Here is a 26,895-nt window from a genome sequence, read left to right as displayed (position 1 = left end):
AGTTTCAACACTGGAGGGGCAGCACAAATGAATCAGGAGGACCTTACAATACAATATAACAACACTTGTAAAGTGCAACAGCTACCTCAAACAGAGGTGTCCCGGCGCTAGCGTGATCCAGCAAGACATGGTAGGAAGAGGATAACAAGCAGAAAAAGGTTTCAAGCTAGCCACGGCTAAAAAGCCATGTATTTAAAGCTTTCCTGAACTCCCCTTCAGACGGTAGAAACCGAAGGCTGTCAGGAAGGGAGTTTCATAATCTGGTTGCTACTACTGAGAATGCCCTGCCACCAATGCGAGCTTTTGCAAATTAGGGAACCCACAGCAAATTTTGTGAGTTAGAGCGTAACGAGCACGTTTGCTGATAGGGGCAGATGCCCTTTTTGATGTAATTGGGACAGCTGCCTTTCTGGGCCTTGAACGCAATTGTCAAGGCCTTGAATTCTATCCGCTTCACAACCGGCAACCAATGGAGCTGTTTGACATGCCGAGAGATATGTTTTCGAAATGGCACTCTTCTAATCAATCTCGCAGCTGCATTCTACACCATCTGCAGTCTCCTTATCAGATACGCCGGGAGACCAAGATCCAGACTGTTGGCATAGTCAAGCCTTGAGGTCACTCTGGCATGAACAACTAATTTTCGGCAACTCTCCGGAAGTAGATATAGAAATGTCCTCATCCCCTTCAGAATTCCGAAGCAGGTGGATGTAATGGACCGTATTTGGGATGCAAATGTCATATCAGAGTCCCATTTTACACCCAGGTTTTTTCCATAAGAATTGAACAGGGTGAGGATCCCATTTCCTCCGGCCACCACAGACCAGACAGCGGTGGGGAATTCTTGCTGAAGAACAAAACATCAGTTTTCTCTGTGTTCAGTTTTAACTTATTATTATGCATCCAGCTGGAGATGTCACACAGGCAGCCCCTAAACCTCTCAAAAGAGTATGCCGACTGGTCTTTAAAGGAGAACACCAACTGCGTGTCGTCTGCATAGGAGATGGTTTTTATTCCCCATTTTGATATGAGCGCACACAAGCGAGCCAGATAGATATTAAAAAGTAGCTGGCTCAGCGCTGAGCCCTGCGGCACCCCACACCAGAGGGGTTTAGCTTCTGATTTTAAAGGGTGTAATATGACACTTTGCGTGCGATCGCTGAGATAGGACTTAATCCAGGTGAGTGCCGTCCCCTTCACTCCCGCCCACTTCAGTCTAGTCAGCAATATTGGATGGTCCACCGCATCAAAAGCGGCGTACAAGTCCAATAGCACTAGCATAGTCGAGGCTCCGCCGTCCACCTCCATTCTTATAGTTTCGGCCACCTCCAGCAAAACCGTCTCGGTGCTAAAGCCCTCCCGGAAACCAGACTGTGTTTCATGCAATATATCGTTGCTGGCAATAACATTGCTAAGTTGATGTTGAAACAATTTTTCCAACATCTTTGCCGGTGCCGGGAGGAGAGAAATGGGGCAATCAGTTTTTTAATCCGCTGGGTCAGCATTAGGCTTTTTTAGAAGAGGTAGGAGCATCGCGTGTTTCCATGACTCTAGAAAGATGCCGGTGGTTAGTGAGTTGTTCCATATGTGATTGAGGGACGGATTGAGAGTATAGGCAAGAGCTTTCACCAGTTTCGGGGGCAGGGGTCTGCTGGGAATGCTGACTTACATTTCAAAATTCCACCCAAGGATACCTCAGGTGAGATGGGAAGAAATGCAGACAAGGATGCATCCACAGCATTTCTCTCCTCATCTACAGACTCAATGATGTCCTGCTTAGGCGAGAAGGCATCGTAGACCTTATGTATTTTTTCCTCAAAGAAATGTGACAGTTTTTCACAAAGTAAAGGGGATGAGGGTATCTTACTCTCTAGCGCTGTGGGTTTGGTGAAGGAGCTGACTATCTTACAAATTTCTCTGCTAGAGTTATCTGACGTATTGATGCACTTCACAAAGTGGTCCCTCCTAGCCATTTTCATGGCTTTGTGGAGATCTTTTAAGGCATCCCTGTAGGTCTTTTTTGCTGATGGACAATATGCTTTTCTCCAGAGAATGTAGTTCTTCTTGACAATTAAAGCCAACGGAAACAACATCTGCAGCAAGGGGGTGCCGAAGAGTGCAAAGGGTAGTGATATGATGGTCGTTACTGCTGAACTCCACCATACCATTCGCGGTGACGACGACGCTTCTCCTTCAGCACTGGAGAGAGCCCACTGCATGGCCCCTCCTCAGGTAAGGTCAGATCTGTCCAAGGTATACTGACACTGGTCAATTTTTTTGTTGAGAAAGAGGCCACCCTGAAAGTATCACAGCAAGGTGGATCTTGTATTCAATGGCCACACTATAAAACTATTTCGGGATCTCTCCCCTGTTATCCTTCAACACCGCAGGGACTTCCGCCTGTCACAGATAAATTGTGTGAGCTTAACATCCTTTACCAATGGGGTTATCCATTTGCTATCATGTTCACTTTGGAGGGAGGGAGCTGAGTTACCCGCTCCCTGGCCGAAGCCAAACAGTTTTTCAAACTCAAAGTGGATCCACCTGAAGGTGCTGCATCCCCCCCTTGGACACCCTCCAGAGAGTCCCTACGTCCTACCTGGTCTCTAGTACAACCAGTCGCACCAACAAAAACCACAAGGCCCGCATCCTCTCAGGAAACAAAAAGACACAACATCTCCGCAATATGGGCATGAAACCTTCGCCAGCTCCTTCAGCCATGGGCTCTCTGTGACTTTGTCTTAAGTGTTATTGTGGCTCAACGTGAGTAATGTTTCACAAAATTCCTCTTGCTGGAGAACCCCCTGCTTTATGAACATGTTACAGAGCTTTCAGGGAGTGACTTCTCTATTGTGTCAGGCGTATATGCTTGCTGGCCACAACAGGACTCAAATGGAGATGTTTGAGGTTTTATTGTAACCTTTCTTTGTTTCAGGTTGACTACCTTGCTGGGCAGTATCTCCTCACTGTACCTGTGCACACCCGCCATGTACCTAAATACTAGCAATGCTTGCGCCACTCTTCAGGCCCTTCCATTTACCCGAGTTGTTGATATGGCTCCACCACTGATTCTGCCCTGGTCTGGAACCCATGCCCAGGAGGGCGGTCTTGCTCCATTGGGCCATTTATGTACCCCTTTCAGGTACACTCTTGCATACCTACCAAAAATATCATAAATATGCCTCATCCTCCACACAGGGACCACCACACGACATACCAAATTACTCTTACTTAATGTGAGGCGATTGAATTTCCCTAATAAGAGAAGGCAAATATGGCAATATCTCCATTTACAGGACTCCAATATTATCTTCCTCCAGGAAATTCACCTCCTGAGGGAAGGCGCTTCTTGCATGTTTCACCCAAAATATCCTTACCGCTTAGGCACACATGTCCCTACCAAGACAGCAGGAGTGACCATCATGTGAAGGTGGGTTTCTATACTCAGATACTGCGTGACGTCAATGGACGCCACCTGAAACTTACCATGCAACGTGGTCCCTGCCTAATCACGCTTTTAAATGTCCATGCCCCTAATCAAGCACAAGACCCTTTCCTTAGGGCCCTATAACCATGGGTGGCACATCCTTCTCTGTTTAAGCAGCCAAACTATGGAACTCTTTACCCCTCAAAATAAGATCCACCGATAACCACCTTATCTTCCGAAAACTAATCAAGAATTGGCTCTTCCCCACATAATCACCATGCGCCGACAGAAATATGCAGCATATCCCTCTGTATATCAGCATTTATTTGTACTATAGATATAAACCTATATATTTGCATTGCTTTGTATAAACATGTAGAATAATAATGTTTAAAAAAATATGTATACATTAGTTCTGTTTAATGACTCATCTCAAACCTCTTTCTGCTACTCTTTTCAATGCACTACCCTATTTCTCACCCAACTTCCTCCCATGGTTTGCTTGAACGACCTCTAATTACCATAGGCTGTACCTTAGGTTTGACACTTTTCTCACTCCCAATGCATGGTATGCACTCTCTGACCATCCTTTCTACCTGAGTGTCCGTTCCAGGCCACCAGTACGTACGTCTAAGGCACTCTTTGGTCTTGGATATGCCCTGATGACCTGCATGTGCCAACACAAGAAGTTCTTGCCTAAGGGAAGTTGGCGGAATCAACCTTGTTCCCCTAAACAACAACCCATTACTTTCCGATAGTTGATCTTTCACATACATTTTTTTTCACAAACACCCTTTACTTTTGAATGCCACCTCTTCTTCAGTAATTGCAACACTTCTTGTATTTCCTTGCCCAGAAGACACTCATCATGCCACCGTTCTTCCTTAAGATGATTACATTCAACAGCACCCACCCACTCATTATATTCATCAATGGGATCACAAACATTACCCCTGTTAGGGTCCACATACCTTGATAGGGTGTCCGCCACCTTGTTTTTCACACCAGGCAAGTATCTTATTTCGAAATTCTATTCTTGTAGCGCCACCACCTATTTTGAGATTCTGCTTGAGACAGCGTCAATTCCTTTCTTTTTAAATATCTCACATAAGGGTTTATGGTTCGTACGAACTTCAAATTTCATGCCCCACAATAGATTCTTAAATTTTTTAACTGCCCAGTGAACAGCCAGAGCCTCTCTTTCAATAACAGAATAATGTAACTCCGTTCCTCGAAGACTTTGAGAAAGACACCGAATAACCTTTTCTGAATTACCAGTCTCCTGCTATAAAACGGCCCCTAAGCCTTTCATGCTGGCATCCGTGATTAAAACGGATTTCATCAGCAGGGTCAAAGCTGCATAATTTATGGGCTTCACTGAATTTTTTTTAATACCCTCAACTCTGCTTCACACACTTTTGTCCATTCAAAGTCAACACCTTTACGTAGCAAACCTCTCAAGTTCAAGCACAACTCAGCAAATTCTTTGGCAAAATTCCTATAGTTTTCCGCCATACTACGGAATGTCATGAGTTCATACTTGTTGATGGGGACGTTAAACTTCTATGACTTCTACCAAGTCCTCTCTAGGTATTACACCCTTACCTATAATTGTATGACCAAATAGTCTATGGAATTCATCCTAAACTTGCATTTATCTAGTCGAATTGTCAGCTTGATTCAACCTCTCCAAAACTTTTTTTACTCTAACATCATGCTCAACAGAGTCCTTGCCAAACACCAACACATCGTCTTGGTAAATTTGAACACCCACAAGACCTTTCAATACCTTCTGGAGAGCTCTTTAAAAAACTGAGGCCGCAGAAACTAGGCCAAACAGCAATCTGGTGAATCTAAAAGTTCCAAATGGAGGTATAAACGCCATAAGATCCTTGGAGTCTTCATCAAGTCTAATTTGATGGTACGCCGACTTAAGATCTATGGTCAAAAACACTTTGGCACAATTCAACAACATGAGTATGTCTGAGATTTTGGGAAGTGGGTATTTATCAACCACCACCTGTTTGTTAAGCTCTCTTAAGTCCACGCATAGGCGAAGACTGCTATTGGCTTTCCTGGCAGCTACAACCGGAGACAACCACTGCATGTCCTCAACCTCTTCAATGATCCTATTACTCTTGCATTTCTCTAACTAATTTTTCATCTCTTCCCTTACTGCTAGGGGAACACCACGCACCTTACCACAAATAAATTTGGCATCTCTGACCACACGAATACAGTGAATGTAATCTTTGAGGCATCCAAGTTTACTCCTGAAAACTCTAGGTAATTTTTCTTTTAATTCTTGGGCAAACATGTCATCAGAAACACCTTGCACACCCACCTCTTGAAAACCCTCTTTAGATAATATGGGGGGATTACTGTTAGGATCTAGAATCACCCCAAGGTCTCTCTGGTGAAACCAGCTGAGGATGCTGTCTCCCTTTTGTGATATGTACAGTTTTGTAGTGGTATACCTTTCCTTGTACTCCAACAAATCCCAAAAAGAGCCAAACAGTTTTATTGGTTCACCACCATACGCGTATGGTTTGATATCAGGTCTCAACACCTTGAGTTCATTAAGATAAAATCCTTTAGAGACTATAGCGATTTTAGCCCCCGAATCAAACAACACTTCCTTTCTGCCACCCTAAACCCTCACAACATCAAAAGGTCCTTTATTGCCAGGCCTTGACACTTGCAAAACAATTTGTTCGCTGTCAAAATATTTCTCTTCATCATCATTGCTGCCAAAACTATCTTTAATTTTGTTCACTTTCCCTTTATGTGTTTTAGTTTTACAAACAACAGAAAAATGCCCTGTTCTGCTACAGTTTTTACAGACAGCTTTGATTGCAGGACACTTTTTATCATTTGCTAAATGTCCAAGGATGGTATGGTTCAATGAATAAATTATATTCCTGGTTCAAAGGTTCCCATCCATTCTTAACAGCTCCTCACCAAGAAGTCTCTCAACTACCATTCACCACACTCTATGACCTAATACGATTCCATCGTCAAGGTTACTCTGCAGTTCTGAGGGCAGCACAATAGCCAACCTGTAGATACCACAGATCCCTCTCTTTGCGCCTCTGATCGCCCCATTGCATTTTTAAACATGGATGCCAAGATCTACACCAAGATCTTGGTGAATCGCCTAGAACCATATCTGCTGGGTCTGATTGAACCTGACCAGGTAGGCTTCATCTGTAATTGGTAATGGGCAGATAATATCCATTGGGTTGGCCATCTGGTGGGGAAGTCCCACCGCCTTAATATTCCCACTTGCCGTCTCTCGCTTGTGACAGGGTGAGCTGGCCATTCCACAGAGCAGTGCTTGGGAAGATTGGTCTTCGGCCGGGCATGATATCCCAAATGAGAAAGGACTTTGGCAGCCCAAAACAGGTAAGGCAAAGCACTACTGATGTAATTGCTGGTTTGACACAATATTACCTCTGAGGAGTGTGTCATTTGAAAACACAAATAGGAACATAGGTGTAAATATATATATATATATATATATATATATATATATATATTACCTACTGGCGGTCGCCAGTAGGTAGTTATAGTTAGGATTGTTTTCCATAGGAAATCCGCAACATTCTATTGGGAATAACTTTGGCGCCGGTGGACGAATCTTCGCGAATTTCTCAAAGAAGATGGCCCGCTCCGCTCTGCTCCTTCCCTGAAAGTTTCGGGGGGATTCGTGAAGTGGGGGCCAAGATAAAAGGGGGGTCCTAAAACGTGTTTTCCCCATGTTAATTTCCATAGGGCGGTTGGACTCACTTTTAGCCCGAACGGCTGAATGGATTTCCACCAAACTTGGCAAAATTGTAGGGACTGGTAGCCCGATGTGCCTTTGCTATGTCTCAAGATATGTGCTCCAGTGGATTTTGAGTAATTTAGGTTAAAAGAAATATATATATCTATAAGCGCGCCCCGGTACGCGCACCGGGCGCGTACCAGCGCGTAACGCGAGTTCGCGAGCAGAAAGCTGATTGGCTCTCGGGTGTCTGTCAACATTCCAAACAGTCCGGAGCGGCCGCCATCTTGAGTCTCGGTAGGGTCGAGACACAAGAGGTGGCAAAAACAAAGGGGGAAATGACTAAAAGGAGGCAGGGTAGAACCCCCCTGACCCCCTAGGTTTGATGTGGGGGCCATAAAAGGGCCCCGGGGGCAAAAAAAAAATTTTTTAAATCGGTTTTCGCGGGGGAAGCACCCGGTACGCGCACCGGGGAGCGTACCGGGGAGCGTACCATGGGGGAAAAAGAATGACAGAGTTTTAAAAAAATTTAGCATTTTTTTATAAATTGGAGGTAGTTCTAAAAAGAACTGTTTTTTTTTATTCTTTTTGCTGTTTTATTTTTTTTATAGTTTTTTTGAACATTTTTTACTTTTTTTGGCTTTTCTGAACAGTTTTATATTTTTTTATATTTTTTATGGGGAGAAACAAAAAACAGAGAATTGTAAACGGCTCAACGGGAGCAAAAAACAATCAGGAAAAAATTAAGGTTTCTTTGAGCACTTGTGGTTATCACCAGCAAGGTTGATGAGTGTAATACTTTGCTCACCATAGGTAATTGTTTTTCCACAAAATATACCAACGATTTTGTATCTACCAAACTTGGTTTGTATGTTTGGGATCATCTCCCTTGCCTCTGGACCCAATGGAGTGGGTTATTTGCTTGTTGAGGTTCTTGAAGAAGATTGGGGAAGGTTTCTGGTCAGTTCTCTCACCTCTGCCGCAGAATAGTTGTTAGGATGCTTCCGTTGCATATGGCGAATCATGGTGTGATTTCCAAAAGAATATTTTTTTGTAGGGTTCCCCCTGGAAAGTTCACAGCCACACATCAGACAAGTTACTTTTGCCGCATTGACTTTCTTGTGGCCTCTTGGGAATTTAAAAAACTCCCACACAATGTGCTCTCTCGGTTTGTAAGGGGGATTGTCTTCAGGCAGGAAAGTCCTCCTCTCTTCCTCTTCCTCCTCCTCCTCCTCTTCTTCTTCACCACCAATGTGGTGTTGTGGTGGTCCTTTTGGTGGTGGTGGTGGTGGTGGTGGTGCAGATGCTCCTGCTACTGCTACTGTAGCCATTTCTCAATCAATGGAAACAGGTCTTCCTCACTCAAAGAACAAAGTGAGAGTGAGGAAAAAAGGTGGGGGCTTTCATCATTTGGAAAACAAAACTGTCCTGAACCAATGAAAAGTGTTATTTTCAGGTCACATGACCCGACGCGCTTACGCTACGCGCCCCGGGGCACGCCCGGCTGCGTGCCCGGGTACGCGCCCGGGGACGCTTACGTAGTGCGTATGCGTTAGGGCGCTTACGCCGTGCGCCATAAGGCGCATCACGCGGCTACGCAATACGTCACGATGATGTTTTCGTTCGCGGCAATAGCGCTAACGGGACGCTCTCCGGGGCGCGCCGCAACACTGCGCTTACCGGTGCGCTCACCGGTACGCGCACCGGGAGCGCACCAAGGCAAAAAAAATAGTATTACATAAATATACAATATAGGATTCATTATAAAATAGAAATTAGCTATTAAAAAACCTATGAAATTCACTGAAAAAAACATAGGTTTCACACCAGTTATAGTTAGGAATTAGCATTTAAAAAACCTATTAAATTCACTGAAAAAACCATAGGTTTCACACCAGTTATAGTTAGCTGGAAATTTTACTCGCATAAAACCATTGAAATTCCCACGTTATAGTTAGTTGGACTCACTATAACTTGCGCGTGCAATGCACTGCTGATGACGTCACATATTACATCACTCATGACATGGTCAGTGACAGCACTCATGACATCACTGATGACACCATCCTTGTGACAGAGTGACAGACCTCCTTTCACTGTAATGTAACCCTTGAAACACATATTCAAAAATAGAAACAAAAATTTTCAAAAAAATGGAGATACCCATACCAGTTACAACAACCAATTCAATAATTCCACCATCTATATACACATCCACACATTCACCAACAGTTCTATATAGTCACTCATACATATACTCACTCATCATATGTAGTGATACACCTATACATCCTGTTACACACCGACAGTCATCCAAAAGATACTCTCACACATACTCACACATGCAAATAAACTATTAAACATCCATTTATTTGCATATACAGCTATACACACACTACCACTTTACGTCTAAGGAAACTTACACATACTTACTCTCTTAAACAATAACTTATAGAAACACATACTAATTTAAACAGGAACTCTTACAATCCCTCACTCTCACATATACTCACTTATATACATCAATATTCACATATACTAGATTAAAACATATGTAGTTACTGATAAAGACACTAGTGAGACAGTCATTCACTCACTAACACACACATATATACACTCATCCACCCATACAGTCCTGCACATATGCTGTCTTCAAAACACATACAAAGAGAGAGTCAGTCATTCATGCATCTATGTGCTAAGTAATACCTCCACCAAACCATACAAACACTCATACTGATACTAAGAAAAACATCTAATAACCCACATACATACACATGTAGCTACTCACCAACCCATGCAGCCACTTATACACAAATTGAAACACTAATACATATATTTTAATATTTAAACATTACTTTCTAATATATGTATTCACTAAGATACATTTAATAAACCAGTTAACCAATCATTTTTTTTTTAAATCATCCATGTAAACACTTATTTAAACATTTATTCTTCCATCAACTTTTACATATACATATATAACACATATTTATTTTTTAAAAAGACACACATTCACTGGATGGTGTCATGAGTGATGTCACTGACCATGTCATGAGTGATGTAATATGTGACGTCATCAGCAGTGCATTGAACGCGCAAGTTATAGCGAGTCCAGCTAACTATAACGTGGGAATTTCAATGGTTTTATGCGAGTAAAATTTCCAGCTAACTATAACTGGTGTGAAACCTATGGTTTTTTCAGTGAATATATATATATATATATATGTATATATATATATATATATATTCACTGAAAAAAACATAGGTTTCAGAGGGCATTATAGTTAGTTGGACATTTCACTCGCACAAAACCAGGGAAATTCCCCCATTATAGTTAGTTCAGCTAACTATAACTCGCGCCACCGCAATGCACCCGCTGATGACGTCACATATTACATCACTCATGACATGATCAGTGACATCACTGATGGCATCTCAAATGACATCCCTGATATCACTCATGACATCATCCAGTGACTGTGTGTTTCTGTAAAGTTTAAATATGTTTAATGTATATAGGGAAAGGCGTATTGAAGAATGAGTGGGTGTATAAGTGAATGAATAGATGATTTAGTAGGTGCATGACTGACTCTATAAGTGAGTGATTACACGTATCTTACTGAATGCATGGGTTAGTGAATAAACAGTGTGAATGTCTGTATCAGTCTGTCTGTTGGTGTGTAAGTGGCTGCATGGGTTTGTGAATAGCTACATGAGTGTCTATATGAGTTATTGATTGGTTTTCTGAGTATCTGTATGGGTGCCTGAGTGTTTGTGTGGGTGAAGTGTGTGTGACTCAGTGCATAGATGTGTGAATGGGTGATTCACTTGGTGCATGGTTTCAAGAGTGCATCTGTGATGGACTGTCAGGGTGGGTGAGTGTGTCTATGGGTGTGTTAGGAGTGAATGTATATCTCAGTGGTACATGTGTGAGTAACTACATATGTGAAAGGCAGTATATATGTGTGCTAGGGTATATAAATGGCTATAAGTGAGAGTGTGTGATTGTGAGAGTGGCTGTATGGATGAATGTGTGCTTGTATCAGTGATTGTATAAGAGTGTAAGAATGTGCTAGTATTTGTATGAGTAAGTAAGCTGGTGAGTGTATAACTGTATAGGTGAGTAAATGGGAGTGTGATTAATTATTTGCATGACTGACTAGGTGTGTGAGTACCTCTATGGATGAGTGGCAGTGTGTGAGTGTCTATGTAGGTATAAGAGTGCATATGATAGTCCTGTACTGAGTGATCGTCAATATGAGTGACTGTACGGGTGAGTGAGTGGATGTGTGTGTAGACCTAAGAATCAGTGAGTGGATATGTAGTTATTGGTGTTGGAGTGTTTATGGTTTTGAGAATGGCAGTCTGTAATTTAGAGTGGGTGTATCAAAAGTTATATTAGGGTGTGAGAAGATGCATGAAATGATCACATGGATGATGTCATTAGTGATGTCATTTGAGATGACATCAGTGATGTCAGATGTCACTGACCATGTCATGAGTGATGTAATATGTGACATCATCAGCAGTGCATTGCGGGGCGTGAGTTATAGTTAGCTGAACTAACTATAACGGGGGGATTTCTCTGGTTTTGTACGAGTGAAATGTCCGACTAACTATAACGCCCCTGAAACCTATGGTTTTTTCAGTGAATTTCTAAGGTTTTTTAAATGCTAATTTCTAACTATAACATGCCTGAAACCTATGTTTTTTTCAGTGAATTTCAAAGGTATTTTAAATGCTAATTTCTAACTAGAACGTGCCTGAAACCTATGGTTTTTTAAGTGAATTTCTAAGGTTTTTTAAATGCTAGTTTCTAACTATGCCTACAGAGGTGGGACATGTGAAGAAAGAAGAAAAACTGCACAGAAAGAAGCAAAAGAAATATAGAAAGAAGCAACAGAAGTCCACAAGATGAAGAAAAGTGCAGGAAGAAGCAAGACAGGCGCAGAAAGAACCAACAGAGGAGCAAAAAGAGGCCTTGTTGCAAAATCATCCTGTGCCCACAACTTTTTTAGACGGGTACTGGTGGGAACTGACTCTGATTAACCAGGCCTAGAGCCAGTGCTATGCTAAAAGACACTTAGAATAAATTGAAAACACCTACATACACAAGAGAACACTATGCGTTGGGGTACCCCTTTGATTAGCATGACCTCCTCTGTAAGGCCCTAGTACATAATAGGGCAGGGGGATGAAAACTTCCTCTAAGTCAGAGGTGCAAAAATATGCTGCTTTAACTAGTAGTCACGTTTGCAGAGTGGTGGAGAAAGGGTGCTGGGCGTCCAACCATCGCTCAGGAATTTCGCTGCGTAGGACTTACAGGAGGTACCAGGAGGGATTCTTGGCCCCCAAACTCCCTCAGGACTAAATTGGACTTCATCCCCCATCCCGTAGTCTGCCACAAGACACGTTTGCAGAGAGGGGGCCATGGCCTCCGAAGACGTTTTAGCAATCCCACTGTGTGGGACTTACTGGAGGTAACAAGAGGGGTAGTTGGCCCCCAAGGACATCCTTGGGGGCCAACTTGCCAAACTATTAACTCCAGTCAGTCCCACACAGCAGCATTGGTAAGTACTTGTACCAGGCCATGCCCACTTTGCCCACCACTCTACAAATGCGCTCCCTGGCATGCTCTTGGATGGGGATTAAAGTCCCCTTCACTGCTGGGGGTCCATTAGGGGACAACTAGCCCCTAATGTCAGTGACATCACTCATGACATCACTGATGACACCATCCAGTGAATGTGTGTCTTTTTAAAAAATAAATATGTGTTATATATGTATATGTAAAAGTTGATGGAAGAATACATTTTTAAATAGGTGTTTACATGGATGATTTTTTTTTTTAAATTGATTGGTTAACTGGTTTATTAAATGTATCTTAGTGAATACATATATTAGAAAGTAATGTTTAAATATTAAAATATATGTATTAGTGTTTCAATTTGTGTATAAGTGGCTGCATGGGTTGGTGAGTAGCTACATGTGTATGTATATGGGTTATTAGATGTTTTTCTTAGTATCAGTATGAGTGTTTGTATGGTTTGGTGGGGGTATTACTTAGCACATAGATGCATGAATGACTGACTATCTCTTTGTATGTATTTTGAAGACAGCATATGTGCAGGACTGTATGGGTGGATGAGTGTATATATGTGTGTGTTAGTAGGCTAACACAGTGGGATTGGTGAGAGGTAGACAAAGGCCATGCCCCCTTTCTCCACCACTCAACAAACGCATCCCCTGGTTTGTTGTAAGTTGGGGGATTAAGTCCCCAGTGATGTCATTTGAGATGAAGAACTGAAATCTTCATTCTCAGGGGTCTCACTAATACAAAAGAACTTGGCACAGAAGCTGAAATATTAAAATACATCTTTATTAAACTTAATAAGTGAGGCCACGTCACACAGAAGCCGTAGCAATTGAATGAGGTAGTCTAAAGAATACATAACACAGAGGTCTTTTATATGCTTAGGATTTACAAACTCAGCATAAAAGAAAGGGGCAGTCCTAGCTTCTGCAAGCATACAAAATACCTAATATGGACATACAAGATCTGCAAAATATTAGCCAATAGAAAAACATCATGTAACCAGAATGTCCCCCTTACGTCGTGTTTCTGCCCAACCCATAAGTCAATCAACTACAGCACTTATAAGTCAATCAGTAAAGGCAGAACATTTCTGTATGCAGTTAGGCCAGCTAGTGTCTGAGATTGCTTTCAAAGCAAGGACAGAGGGGGGTTTTCTACACGTTGCAGTCCAAAGGGCAGAAACACTTCATGAATAGAGCAGTCTGTGTAAAGGCAACACAAATTGAAGACAAATGTAATATGGAGTCAAAATTAAAGAACCTCAGACCCCTCTTTTGCCATTACACAGGCAAATCCTAAAATTATTTTGCAAACATTATGTATTTCAGTGACTATTGACAATGCTAATAAAACAATAAGAATCAGTCTCCAAACTCCAATTCTATGCGATCGCACGGGAAATACCCAGAGTCCGTCAAAGCCTCTTCTGGCAGGCTTCTATTGTCCATCAAATCCTGTTTCTGTTGTTTTCTTCCGCATGGGCCTCTTCATTCAAGCCTTTCATGAAAATGATGTTACTCAGTATCCGTTGGAGTGCCTTCCTGGCAAACCCTCACAGCTCACTTGAAAGTCTCAATGTCTCAATGCAGTGCACCAATTTTTCCTGTGCTGCAGGCACTACAGATAGCATGATCTTCATTGATCATGGGCACAAATCATCTCGTGCAGACCCGGGACCATTCTCAGACTCCAACACTCATCATTGAGTGTCAGAGGACGCTCAGGCTGCTCTTTCATGGGCACCAGAATGGAGTGCCTTTTGCCAATCTCAAATCCTCAGGTGCACTGCACTTCCGTTGGAGCAAAGGAAAAAGGGGGGTGTGGCCAAAGCTCAGGCCAAGGGGCTCAAGGGACTGCACACTGTCAGAGGTTAACCAGCACATGACAGGTGGGTGGAAAACTGAAGCCTCAAACACAACAAGAATCCTTCTCTTTCGCTCTTTGCACTGAAATTCTGGTTCTGTGGCAAAACCAGATCCTCCTTCTCTGATGTTCAACGCCTTCTGATAAAGCAAGCACAATAGTTGGAGATATCACTGATGGCACGCTGGCGATCGCTGTCCAATCTTGCTACTTTTCTGGGTGCTGGGACTTTTCATCTGTTACCTGTCACTGATGGGATTGTGGGTGAGTTCCGCAGGTTATCATGATTTAATCCCGCAGAACCTAGTGACGTAGGAAATGTGACACAGTTGTTTCCTTCAATTAAGTACAAAAACAGTTCATTGTATAACAAGGGACTGCAAGCAAGAGGCCTGCAATCTTTAAAGGAGTGGCCATACCTCATGGGACATTTCTGGTCTAGAACACACTGTTATTCTCAAAGGCAATACAAAGACAAAGGCAGTAGCAAAACAGTGCCTCTAGCCTCTTTAATTGGGTTTCCATGTGAGAGCATATCCCCTACCATCTAAGGGTGGATAGCGACATGGGAATTCTATCTGAATGGATGTCCTCACACATAGTGGCATTGTCTAATGGGGCAAACACATTTTTGTTCTCTAAATGATTACATATAGGTGTTCCTAAATTCCTTATCTAGAGCACCTCAAAAGAGAGAACACATAATACATTTTATCAAGGACATGTAGATACCTCCCTTTAATAATTGTGCATCAGGTGGACTATACAATACAAAAGCTAATGATCAAAATGTGGAAACAAAAGACAAGAACTAGAGAGTCCTGGTATTTCCATTATTTAAAATACATCTGGTCCGTCAAAAATTAAAGCAGCAGAAAAAAGGAACTAAAAACCAAATTAGAATAGGCATTGAATTTGTCATATTCAAAAAAAGTAAGGTGTCTCCTATTGAGGTGGAAAACTTGTCTTACTATAGTATTGAGTCAGTTAACCAGTCCATCACTACCCTAACAGTCAGACTAAAAAAAACATCAGAGTAGGCCTAAAGAACATTTTTGAAAACCAGACTGGTCATACAAAAGGGAATTATACATAATATGGGGTCTCTGGTACATTACTGCAGTCTGGAAGTGTGAACCTGAGCAATACATCAACTGGTGAAAGGAATTTGGAAAAGGGAAATGGGACTAGGTAAAAAAATGAAGCCTTGTTTCCTTTATGGCACAAAGCCATCCACAACTTAGGAAGCAGAACAAAACTGACTACGGTAATATAGAAATTAGGTCACCATGTACAAGAGTCACAAATCTATAATGTATCCTTACGTCCAATCAAGGATACATAATTTTAGGGCTGCCTGTTCCTTAAAGGAAGAGGACAGTATCGTGACTAATTGCAGATGACACACTTTAATTCTGTATATCTCTTTTTTATTTTCCTTCAAATACCATTAAAGCCAAATTTGACATACACTGGTGAAGTGTTGTCTTGTTTTGTTCACAGCATGAAAAACCATATCTGTGAAATTTAGTATCAGTGCAAAAAAAAAAAAAAAAACAAGCCATCAGATATACGCGCTGTATATCAAGCACGAAAAGCATAGACAAGACAATAGCATATGTAAATAGGTGGTAAGACACAACACTATTGCATGCACTTTTATGCACTGTGAACCTGCAGCTCAAAACAGAATATTCAGGCCTGCTTACTTTGTCAGGCTTAAAATCCTCACCCTCCTTTTGACAGCAGATCACCAGTTAGTGGACATTTGGCTGTCAAACACAACTAACTGTGTCGCTTCTGACACACAGGACCAGCAGGAACAATTCATAAAAGGATAAAATGCAAAAATAAGTAAAACGCACGAACATTTCTGCACATAACACACAAAATATCAACTGTAACAACCATCTTTTGAAAACATGCTAAACCCTTTTAACTTTCCAAAAACTTTTTCACAGACACTCTGCGTGTCCCGTGCGCCAACACCCTTTGAGGCCCTGCTTTTCCAAGCAATAATTTCTCCATCTGTTTACACTTACTCCTAACTCCCACCTCACTCTAAGGCTGAAAAAGACAAAAAAAAACCTTCCCAACTCTTTCTAACCTGCAATAACCAACCTATTTAAAAACACATGATATATATATTACTCCTGTTAGGGGCTACAATTTATTTCTATACTTAGATTATTAAAACAGTTACTGTGACTAATTCGCAGAACATAATAACACACATACCAGTTTTTAGAACAAATGCTTGTTTGCAATGGTACTCATTTCATCTACCTTAAATGGATGAAGGCTCAGTTAGGTCCAGCAAAAGTTAAAACCTTCCACCCTGATATTAAACTCAAACCTCTGCACCAGACACATTGGCTCACTGACCTATTTAAAAGGAAACCCAAATGGGAATAACCTGCAAATTTGTATTATACCTAAATGTATGCATTTACTGAAGCCTAAAGCACTTTTAAAGCTATTGTAAATGGCAAAAATGCCCAAATTTTACCCAAATTCGACTTTGATATTTGGGGCACTAAAAAATAAATATCCTATAATATTGTTATATATTAATCATCCTCAGAATGTTCTTTACAAATTGCAGAGATTGGACATTGGACATATCTTCTGCAAATCCTGAGAAAAATGAGTTTTTCACGCCTGGTCAAGTGAAAATCTATATGCTAATGTCCTTATTATGCAGTATACCATACCTTAAATTAAATTATAATGCTAGGAAGTCACAGTATAAGTATTAAGCTTCATGAATAGTAAAAAATGAATTTTGTAGCACTTATTTTTATAGCCCAATCAGTTTTGATGATTCCACATATTAAGGCTCTGTAATTCCTTGAATCTGACTTCATTTTCTTTTTTTTTTTTTTCTCTGTGCCACATAGGCCTGCAAAGAACAAAGTGGCCCGGCCTCTCCAGGTCATTTACACATTTACCAGTTTAAACTGTAAGAAACTAACTTTCGTCACCCGAAACTGACCTGCAAAGCCAATTTCCCTGATTGATCTGAGATTGCCAATCAATGTTCAAGACATCGTTAACTTTTTAGTTTCCTTGGACTTAAATGTTTCTTCATTACATGGGTTAATTATTACTTAGCAACTGAGCCAAGAATTTGCTTACAGAAATGCTTAAAGAGAGGAAACCCCTTAATTAAAATGTCTTCCTATAATACAAAATAATGAACCTTAGTTTTAGTAACCTTTTTAAAACAACATTCTGAAATGCAAAGTTTTCACCTGTGCAACTGAGGGGAAAATCCTGGCAAAATAAATATTCCTGTTTATTTTAGCTTGTCTCTAAATGCTTGTAACAAGCTGGCAGTCTTTTTCAAACTAAAACATATCATATCAATGCGTGTTCTATATTATTTTGAGTTCAGCAGGAATTTACTTCAGCTGATCTGTTTGCCTGTTAATATCTAACACAACTAAGGAAAATGCTGTAAGTTTATTTATTTTTTTGCAAAACACCCAATTTTGTTTTTGGGGGCTTTTTATTCTTAGTGAATGTGAATTTACATTTTAGTTTTTAAACATTTAGACATCTTGCTTAATAGACTGAAAACATCAAAAAGAAACACAAACACACATTTGAGCTCATTTCTGATATTAAACAGAAAGGGGTCAAACACTCAGGACACACAATACGGCGCGCTTTTAGCCATGCATTTCGTGAATAGTGCCATCGCTATTCACTTACAGAAATTGCACTAATGGGAAAACCACATAGACATTTAAACACACATTTAACCCACATATCAATACTCAGGACAGAAATAAAGGGCAGCCCACAGACTGTACTTAAACCAAACCATTTGTAAATACTAGTTGTAAGTCATATTTACAAGAAACACTTCTCAATTGTGTTCCAAAAGACTGCAAAAACAGCCCAACAGACTGATGTATGTCCAAGAAGCGAAAATACACTCAATTCACTAGCTTTGACTAGCAGAACACCAAAAATCGCTCTGCATATCTTCATTCATAAAATTGCACAGAACAAAGGATCCTTGTATGTCTTATGTCCATATTTTAATTCCCTGGGGATACAAAATCACCAAGGAAGAAATATGTTTGTAAATCTAAACCTATTTAGATATTCCCTCTAGGGAAGCCGGCTAATTTACTTCACATCACAACATGGTACCTTCCAAAATAAAGCAACACATTCTTCTTATGTGAGCTTTTAAACAGGCATGCCCAAAAATATTGCGAAATATACAATATTATAATCAAAATAGTGCTTAATGTACTTTTCGTACGTGCACCGTTCAACTAAACCAAATAGAGAAAATTCTCCTCATTACCTGTCTACACAAATTTCAATTCGCATATACAAACCTATACAAATCCAAAGTTGGCCAACACAAATTCCAAAGTTCCAAAGCTACAGTCCCAAATTTGCTAAGATTAGGCATCTTATAGCTCACTAATCTAGCTTCAAACTTCAAGGGGTTATCTCTACCAATACACTCGCAAATATACGAGCCCCTCGGCTTTGGTAATTTGCAATAACCAAATTAAAAACCAAGAAACCAAACCCCTCGGCTTTGGTAATTGCAATAACCAAATCAAAACCAAGAAACCGAACAAAGTCGTGGGAGCGACCCACTTGTACTTCTTATTTTTACTAATCAAAAGGTTATCCAAATTCTAACTGTCAAGTTCTAAATGACCTAACGGTCTCTTTGTTGTTTTTTTTTAATACTCACGCCAAAAAGGGTTCTCAGTCAGGAGTGACATCATGTGGAGGATCAAAGTCAGGAAGAGCAGAAATACAGTGGGCTGCAGAGACGAAGAATCTCCAGAATCCCTGTGCACAGAGTACCTTCTTAGTAGAATCCTGTCTTGTCCTCCTCAGTAGCTTTCTGTCTCCTGACAAGATCACTCCCACAGAAAGTCACTTCTCTGATGAAGCCCGCGTTGGCCGCGCCATCTGAAGAACTGAAATCTTCATTCTCAGGGGCTCACTAATACAAAAGAACTTGGCACAGAAGCTGAAATATTAAAATACATCTTTATTAAACTTAATAAGTGAGGCCACGTCACACAGAAGCCGTAGCAATTGAATGAGGTAGTCTAAAGAATACAGAACACAGAGGTCTTTTATATGCTTAGGATTTACAAACTCAGCATAAAAGAAAGGGGCAGTCCTAGCTTCTGCAAGCATACAAAATACCTAACATGGACATACAAGATCTGCAAAATATTAGCCAATAGAAAAACATCATGTAACCAGAATGTCCCCCTTACGTCGTATTTCTGCCCAACCCATAAGTCAATCAACTACAGCACTTATAAGTCAATCAGTAATGGCAGAACATTTCTGTATGCAGTTAGGCCAGCTAGTGTCTGAGATTGCTTTCAAAGCAAGGACAGAGGGGGGTTTTCTACACGTTGCAGTCCAAAGGGCAGAAACACTTCATGAATAGAGCAGTCTGTGTAAAGGCAACACAAATTGAAGACAAATGTAAGATGGAGTCAAAATTAAAGAACCTCAGAGATGCCATCAGTGATGTCACTGACCATGTCATGAATGATCTAATATGTGACATCATCAGCAGTGGATTGCGGGTGCGCGAAGTATAGTTAGTACAACTAACTATATAGGAGCAATTTCAATGGTTTTGTATGAGTGAAATGTCCAGCTAACTATAACACCCCTAAAACTTATAGTGTTTTGAGTGAATTTCAAAGGGTTTTTAAAAGCTAATTCCTAATTATATAAGGCCTGAAACCTATGGTTTTTTTCAGTGAATTTCAAAGGTTTTTTAAATGCTAATTCCTAACTATATAAGGCCTGAAACCTATGTTTTTTTTAGTGAATTTGCAAGGTTTTTTAAATGCTAATTCCTAACTATATAAGGCTTGAAACCTATGGTTTTTTCAGTGAATTTGTAAGGTTTTTTAAATGCTAATTCCTAACTATATATGGCCTGAAACCTATGGTTTTTTCATTGAATTTCGAAGGTTTTTTAAATGACAATTTTTAAATGTATTAATTGTTATTTTTTTATACTGATTTAGCTACATTTTTGCAGGCAGGTGTTCAGAGGGCACGCCCCCTTTTTACAACGTTCTGCAGCGCAACCCCTGGCACGTTTGCAGAGGAGGAACTAATTCCCCTTGCATACTGAGGGTCCCTGGGGGGCAACTAGCCCACCAGGAGACTCCAGTATAAGCCATGGAGCTGCATTACAGAGAGGTGTAATGAGGCCTACACCTCCATGCAACGCAGCCCCCGGGCGTGTTTGCAGAGGGGGAACTAATTCCCCTTGCATACTGCGGGTCCCTGGGGGCCAACTAGCCCACCTTGAACCTGCAATATGTGCCAGGGGGCTGCATTGCAGAGAGGTGTAATGAGGCCACACCCTTTTTTACACCTCTCTGCAGCGCAACCCCTGGCGTGTTTGCAGAATAGGAACTAATTCCCCTTGCATACTGGGGGTCCCTAGGGGCCAAGTAGCCCACCAGGAGCTTCCAGTATGCGCCAAGGGCTGCGTTGCTTTGCCCCCCACACTTCTTTATCACTATGCCGCCGTGATTTGGTCCCCCCGGGGGGTAATTTTTAAAAAAACAGACCAGGTTTTTTTTTTTTTAAATGTGGGCCTTTTTGTCCTTGTGGGACCACCTGGGTAGACCTAGGGGGTCAGGGTTTATCTACCCTGCCCCCTTTTTGTCTTCTTCACGTTTGTTTTTCTGCTTTCTTGTGCCTCAGTCTATCTACACGCACACATATACACATATATATATATGCATATATATGCATTTATATATATGTATGTGTATATATATATATATATAAATACATATATAAACATATATAATCTGCATATCTATATAAATACAAATATAAATGCATGCATACATATACATATATGCATATATATGCATGTTATTTACATGAAAGTTTGAAAAACACTATTAAAAGCAAAGCTAAAAAGCCACCTCATTACAAACAGAATGGCTTTAACTTAAACGAGGGCAAGATCTATTGCATTTTCAATGCTTGATTACTTTGGTTCCATCAAGAAGGCATTCAGATGTGTCACACATTTGCCATAAATTCTGAATGTTAGCACTCTAGTTGCTCATTATATCACTGTAGTAAAGCTACTGCTCACCAGGGAAGTCTGCTGCTGGTATTCAAAGTGCATGTTTCAGTCTGCATGTCAGAATTTTTTTAATGAAATAAAAGAGGATTTGAGAAGTCACTCAAAATGTGCCCTATTTTTTCTTTCTGAAGCACTAATCATACTTTCTTTGGCAAAATGAACCCCCTCATTTTGTTCCTTTTTAAATTAAATGTTTTCAGACTTACCACTTCATTCCAATCAAAATGGCTTCTGGTGTGCCATACTTTTGTCATAAGTAAGACTGATAGCGCTCTAGTTGTTCTTTAGAACACTCTGGGACATTCTGTCATTGGGCTATACTTGGGCTACATCTGGGTGATATTTGGTCTCTTTTGTCTCTGGTGGCCATCTTGGTAGACTGCAGGTTAGAAGTTTTTTAATGAAATAGAATAGGATTGGAGAAGTCACTCAAAATGTGCCCTAATTTTTCTTTCTGCAGCACTAATCATACTTTCTATGGCAAAATGAACCCCCTCATTTTGTTCCTTTTTAAATTAAATGTTTTCAGACTTACCACTTCTTTCCAATCAAGATGGCTTCTGCTGTGCCATACTTTTGTCATAAGTAAGACTGTTAGCGCTCTAGTTGTTCTTTAGAACACTCTGGGAAGCTGCAGTAGAACACAAAGGAATCAACTGACAGTCGCTGCCCTTGTTGGATGTACATGTTTTACTGAGAATGTCAGACTTCATTCTCACATGACTGAGAAAGATAATGTGAATTTACAGAATTAAATATGCTTTCAGTTTAGCCTATAGATCCCCTTCCAAACCACTGTGGGAAAAGCATGAGATAATAGTTTTCTTTCAAACATGATTCATGATATCCCAGCAGAAGGCTTTTTCACATGGTAAAATCACCTTAGAACACACCATAATTCCTAAAATGAGTATGGTACCATCAACAAATGATTTATAATGTAACTAAAGTCCTAAAACCTTCTATTAACTTCAATGCTTTTTAATGAGGTGCTATCATGTATATTGGTTCCAAGATGGCTGCCAACACTTCTTGGATGAAGAATTTGTGTCTTGAAAACAAATTGTTTTGCCTTGGGGATCCTTGAGGGACCCCCTGAGCATGCCTAGGGGTCAGGGTGCTTCTACCCTGCCCCCTTTTTGAGTTCTACACGTTTGTTTTTCTGCTTTCCTGTGCCTCAGTCTACCGAGGCACAAGATGGCTGCCAACACTTTCTGGTTTGGAGTGTTGACAGACATTGGCAGCCAATCAGAATGCAGCTCGTGCTGAAAGGTAAGCTCACAGTAAGCTTACACGTAAGCTGCTATAGATATATATATTTTTTCTCTTTTGATTTTCTCAGGAACTACTGGAGGGATTTTCACAAATATAGCAAAGGCACATCTGCGTACCAGTCCCTACAATTTTCCAAAGTTTGGCGTAATTCCGTTCAGCGGTTCGGGCTGTAGACTTGTCAGAATGTCCTATGGAAATTAACATGGGGAAAACACGTTTTGGGACCCCCCTTTTTTCTCAGCCCCCACTTCACAAATCCCCCCGAAACTTTCAGGGAAGGAGCGCAGCGGAGCTGGCCAAAATTTTGTAAAATTACACGCAAATTCCTCAACCGGCGCCAAAGTTATTCACAATAGAATGTTGCGGATTTCCTATGGTAGCCAATCCTAACTATATATACCTACTGGCGATAAATATATATATATTCATTTCAGGTTGGCTTGAGTTGGTATTTTACCAATTCGAAGCTCTAATATTGTGCCTGGAGTGATAAATGGCTTTTGTTATTTGACAGCTCGGCAAGGACTGCACTGTACTAGTCCTATGCTTAAAGACTTTCAGGCATATGCATCAACGGAAATACCTCCCGGTAAAACAGCGATTCGGAAAAACAGGCCGATACCGACCGCAAAACCATAAATTGCAATGCATCAAACCGAAAATCGGAAAAAAATAAAGAACCGCTAAATGGCCCCGCGGTAAATTACCGAATCGTTAAACAGACATTCGGAAATACCGAACCACAAAGCAATAGTTCGGAAATACCGAATAGGCAATAACGAATGGAAATGGTATGCATGAACAGTCGCTAATACCGGAAATCCCCAAAATCGCTATTTAGCATGAGCAAAATAAGGGGAATCACAATCAGGAGGTAAAGTTAACAGAAGGACAGAAAAAAAAATTTAAACCCCATCAGCAGGTGCTGACAATCAGTTACCCTTCATAAATGCCCTGGGAAACCCCACATGTACACCAAAATGGCTGCCCTGTACGTGCTTGCTAGGAGGTGGAGGATCAACGCCCAGGCCCAGCGCAGGAGGATGATACAGGACAGGATCTTCAGGGTTCGCATCACTTTGCTGGGGCAGACCGAGGAACAGGTGTACGTCAAGTACAGACTGAACCGTGCCATGATAATGCACCTAATAGCAGACCTGACACCCTTACTGCAGCACGAGACCCGTCGGACCAACGCCATACCTGCCCATGTGCAGGTGCTATGCTGCCTGCACCTGCTTGCATCTGGAAGCTTCCAGGGGGTAATAGCTGAGACAGGAGGCGTGTCGCAAAGTGCCTTATCACGCTTTTTCCACCGGTTTCTAGAGGCCATGCTGACATTTCTCAATCGCCACATCACCTTCCCCAGAACCCCCCAGCAGCTAACCCGCACCAAACGGGAATTCTACCAGGTGGCACAATTCCCCCATGTCATCGGGTGTGTCGACTGCACGCATGTCCCCATCTGTCCTCCATCAGCCACCGAATACATTTACCGCAACCGGAAATCGTATCATTCAATAAATGTTCAGGTGGTGTGCAATGCCAAGTTGATCATTACCGACATTGTAGCCCAATTTCCCGGGAGCACACATGACGCCTACATTTTCCGTCACTGTGGCCTCCACAGGCGCCTGATCAACGGAGAATTCGGAGAGGGACACCTACTAGGTACAAATAGCTGCATCATCGTACTCCCCATCCACTCCTTCCCCACATGTATAATTCCATTAATGCTGATTACCATTCTCTCCCCATCCTGCAGGTGACAGCGCATACGCATTGCGTGAATATCTCCTCACGCCCTATCTCAACCCAGCTACCCCGCAAGAGCAGCGCTACAACAGGGCACACATCAGTACTAGGAATGTGGTTGAGCGAACATTCGGCATCCTGAAGAGCCGCTTCCGAATACTGCACAAGACTGGAGGTGCTTTGCAGTACGACCCAGTGACCTGCTGCCAGATAATTGCTGTGTGTGCCATCCTGCACAACATCGCCACGCGCATGGGGATACACATAGAGGTGGAGGGAGAGGAAGAACTGCGTGCCCAGCAACCCCCCCCACAACACCAACAGGCACATGTGCCCAACACAGCTGAAGGGCAAAGGAGACGGGCATACATCACACGTAATCATTTCTGAGACAGGTAAGAGAGTGACTTGACAACAGGATCAGTTTTGCAAGGGTTTAATGGGCATGGACACCTGACTGGTGCAGAAAAACGTAACACAAACAAGCTGCTGCCGCAGCGAAAAAAACTAGCAATGTCCCTTCTCAGAACAGGTGGCGCGTGAGGCACTTTGGTCTGTCCATGGTTACCTCACCAAGGACAGTGTGACTATGCCACATGTTTACTTCCGTTTGCCGCGTACCCCCAGTCTCTTGTCCTGTGACTCCTCGGGTTGTACACGATGGGAGTCAGTGGCAGTTGCACTGCGGCCACTGCGCCTCCTCACGCTGGTGTCCGGCAGGGAGACGCTGCTGACACTGGAGGCTGCCTCACTCCCCTCTTCCGCCCCCAGACTGCTGACACTGGCTGACCCTGGCTGCAGTTGCTCCACTGCAGTGGTCACCCTCTCAAGGGCCTTTGCCACATCCCCACATAAATGACCAAGATCCACTTGCAGGGACACGGACCTGCGTGACAGCACAGCCGTGCTGTTGCACATCTTATTGATGGCCTTGTTTGTGGTATTCACTGCCAGCATGACCTGCCTGTGACGCCGGCGCTCACTCCTTTGGCCTGCGAGTATGGCACGTGTCAGTTCTTGCAGGCACAGCTTGATGTCTTTGTTGCCCGCAGATACGGCAGTGGTGTGCTCACGCACTGCGGCAGTCATGTAGCCTAGTTTGTTGCATAGTTGTGTCATGCTGAGTTTCATGGCACCCATGTGTCTCCCCTGCAGGCGCTGGACACGCAGCATCCGGGCCTCCACTACTCCGTACCCTCCGGACAGATCGACCGGTCTTGCAGCAGCCCGACCCGGGGACACAACCCTCTGCCTGATGCGCTGTCGGCCTGCAGTGTGGCTGGTTGGAGTGACGACAGCCTGGCGTGGAACATTTGGGTGTGATGAAGATTGATCTGACTCCATCACGGACAGGGCGGCAACATCTGCTCTGTGGCTCTGCGGAGTGGGCAGCACTGGTGGTGGTGGTGTCTTGGTCCGCGAGGGTGGTGGTGGTGGTGTCTTGGACTGGGAGGATGGTGGTGGTGGTGGTTGCTTCGGCCGGGAGGACGGTGGCGGTGGTGGTTGCTTCGGCCGGGAGGACGGTGGCGGTGGTGGTTGCTTCGGCCGGGAGGACGGTGGAGGTGTTGTCCGGCGTGGTGGTGAAGGGGAGGACATGACTTCAGCTCCCTCTGAGCACTCCGCTTCTGACAACACTGGCGTCTCTGAGATGACAAGGTGGCCACTGTCGTCTGAATCGATGGGGGATGCATCTGTGTGTGAAACAGTGCATAGTTAATATCATGGTATGGTATGTGACAATAGCTGTGGCATCTCACAATAAATTACTTTTGTTGACTGACATTTGACCCTTGGCAGCTGTATTCATCTCTGGGCTCAGGCATGCACCCATTCATGTATTGACTACATCTCCCATGGTGCAACACAGTGGTGAGGGTGTGTGTGTAGGGCAACGCTACATGTGCACTGGGTCTGGCATGGGGGAGTGGGCAGGGACTACGTACACGCTGCATCGTTACGCTGGCATGCCTCTTACCTTGTCCTCCTTCCGCAGCACCTGAGGTGTCCAGACTTGTGACCCCCACAACAGCTTCACGTTCTATGGTGGCCTCCACTAGATCCTCCAGGTCAGTGTT

This window comes from Lissotriton helveticus, chromosome 1_1 (genome assembly GCF_964261635.1).
Source record: "Lissotriton helveticus chromosome 1_1, aLisHel1.1, whole genome shotgun sequence".
Classification (NCBI taxonomy): Eukaryota; Metazoa; Chordata; class Amphibia; order Caudata; family Salamandridae; genus Lissotriton; species Lissotriton helveticus.
The sequence above is the reverse complement of the archived record's forward strand: the minus strand, read 5'-3'. Positions refer to the sequence as shown.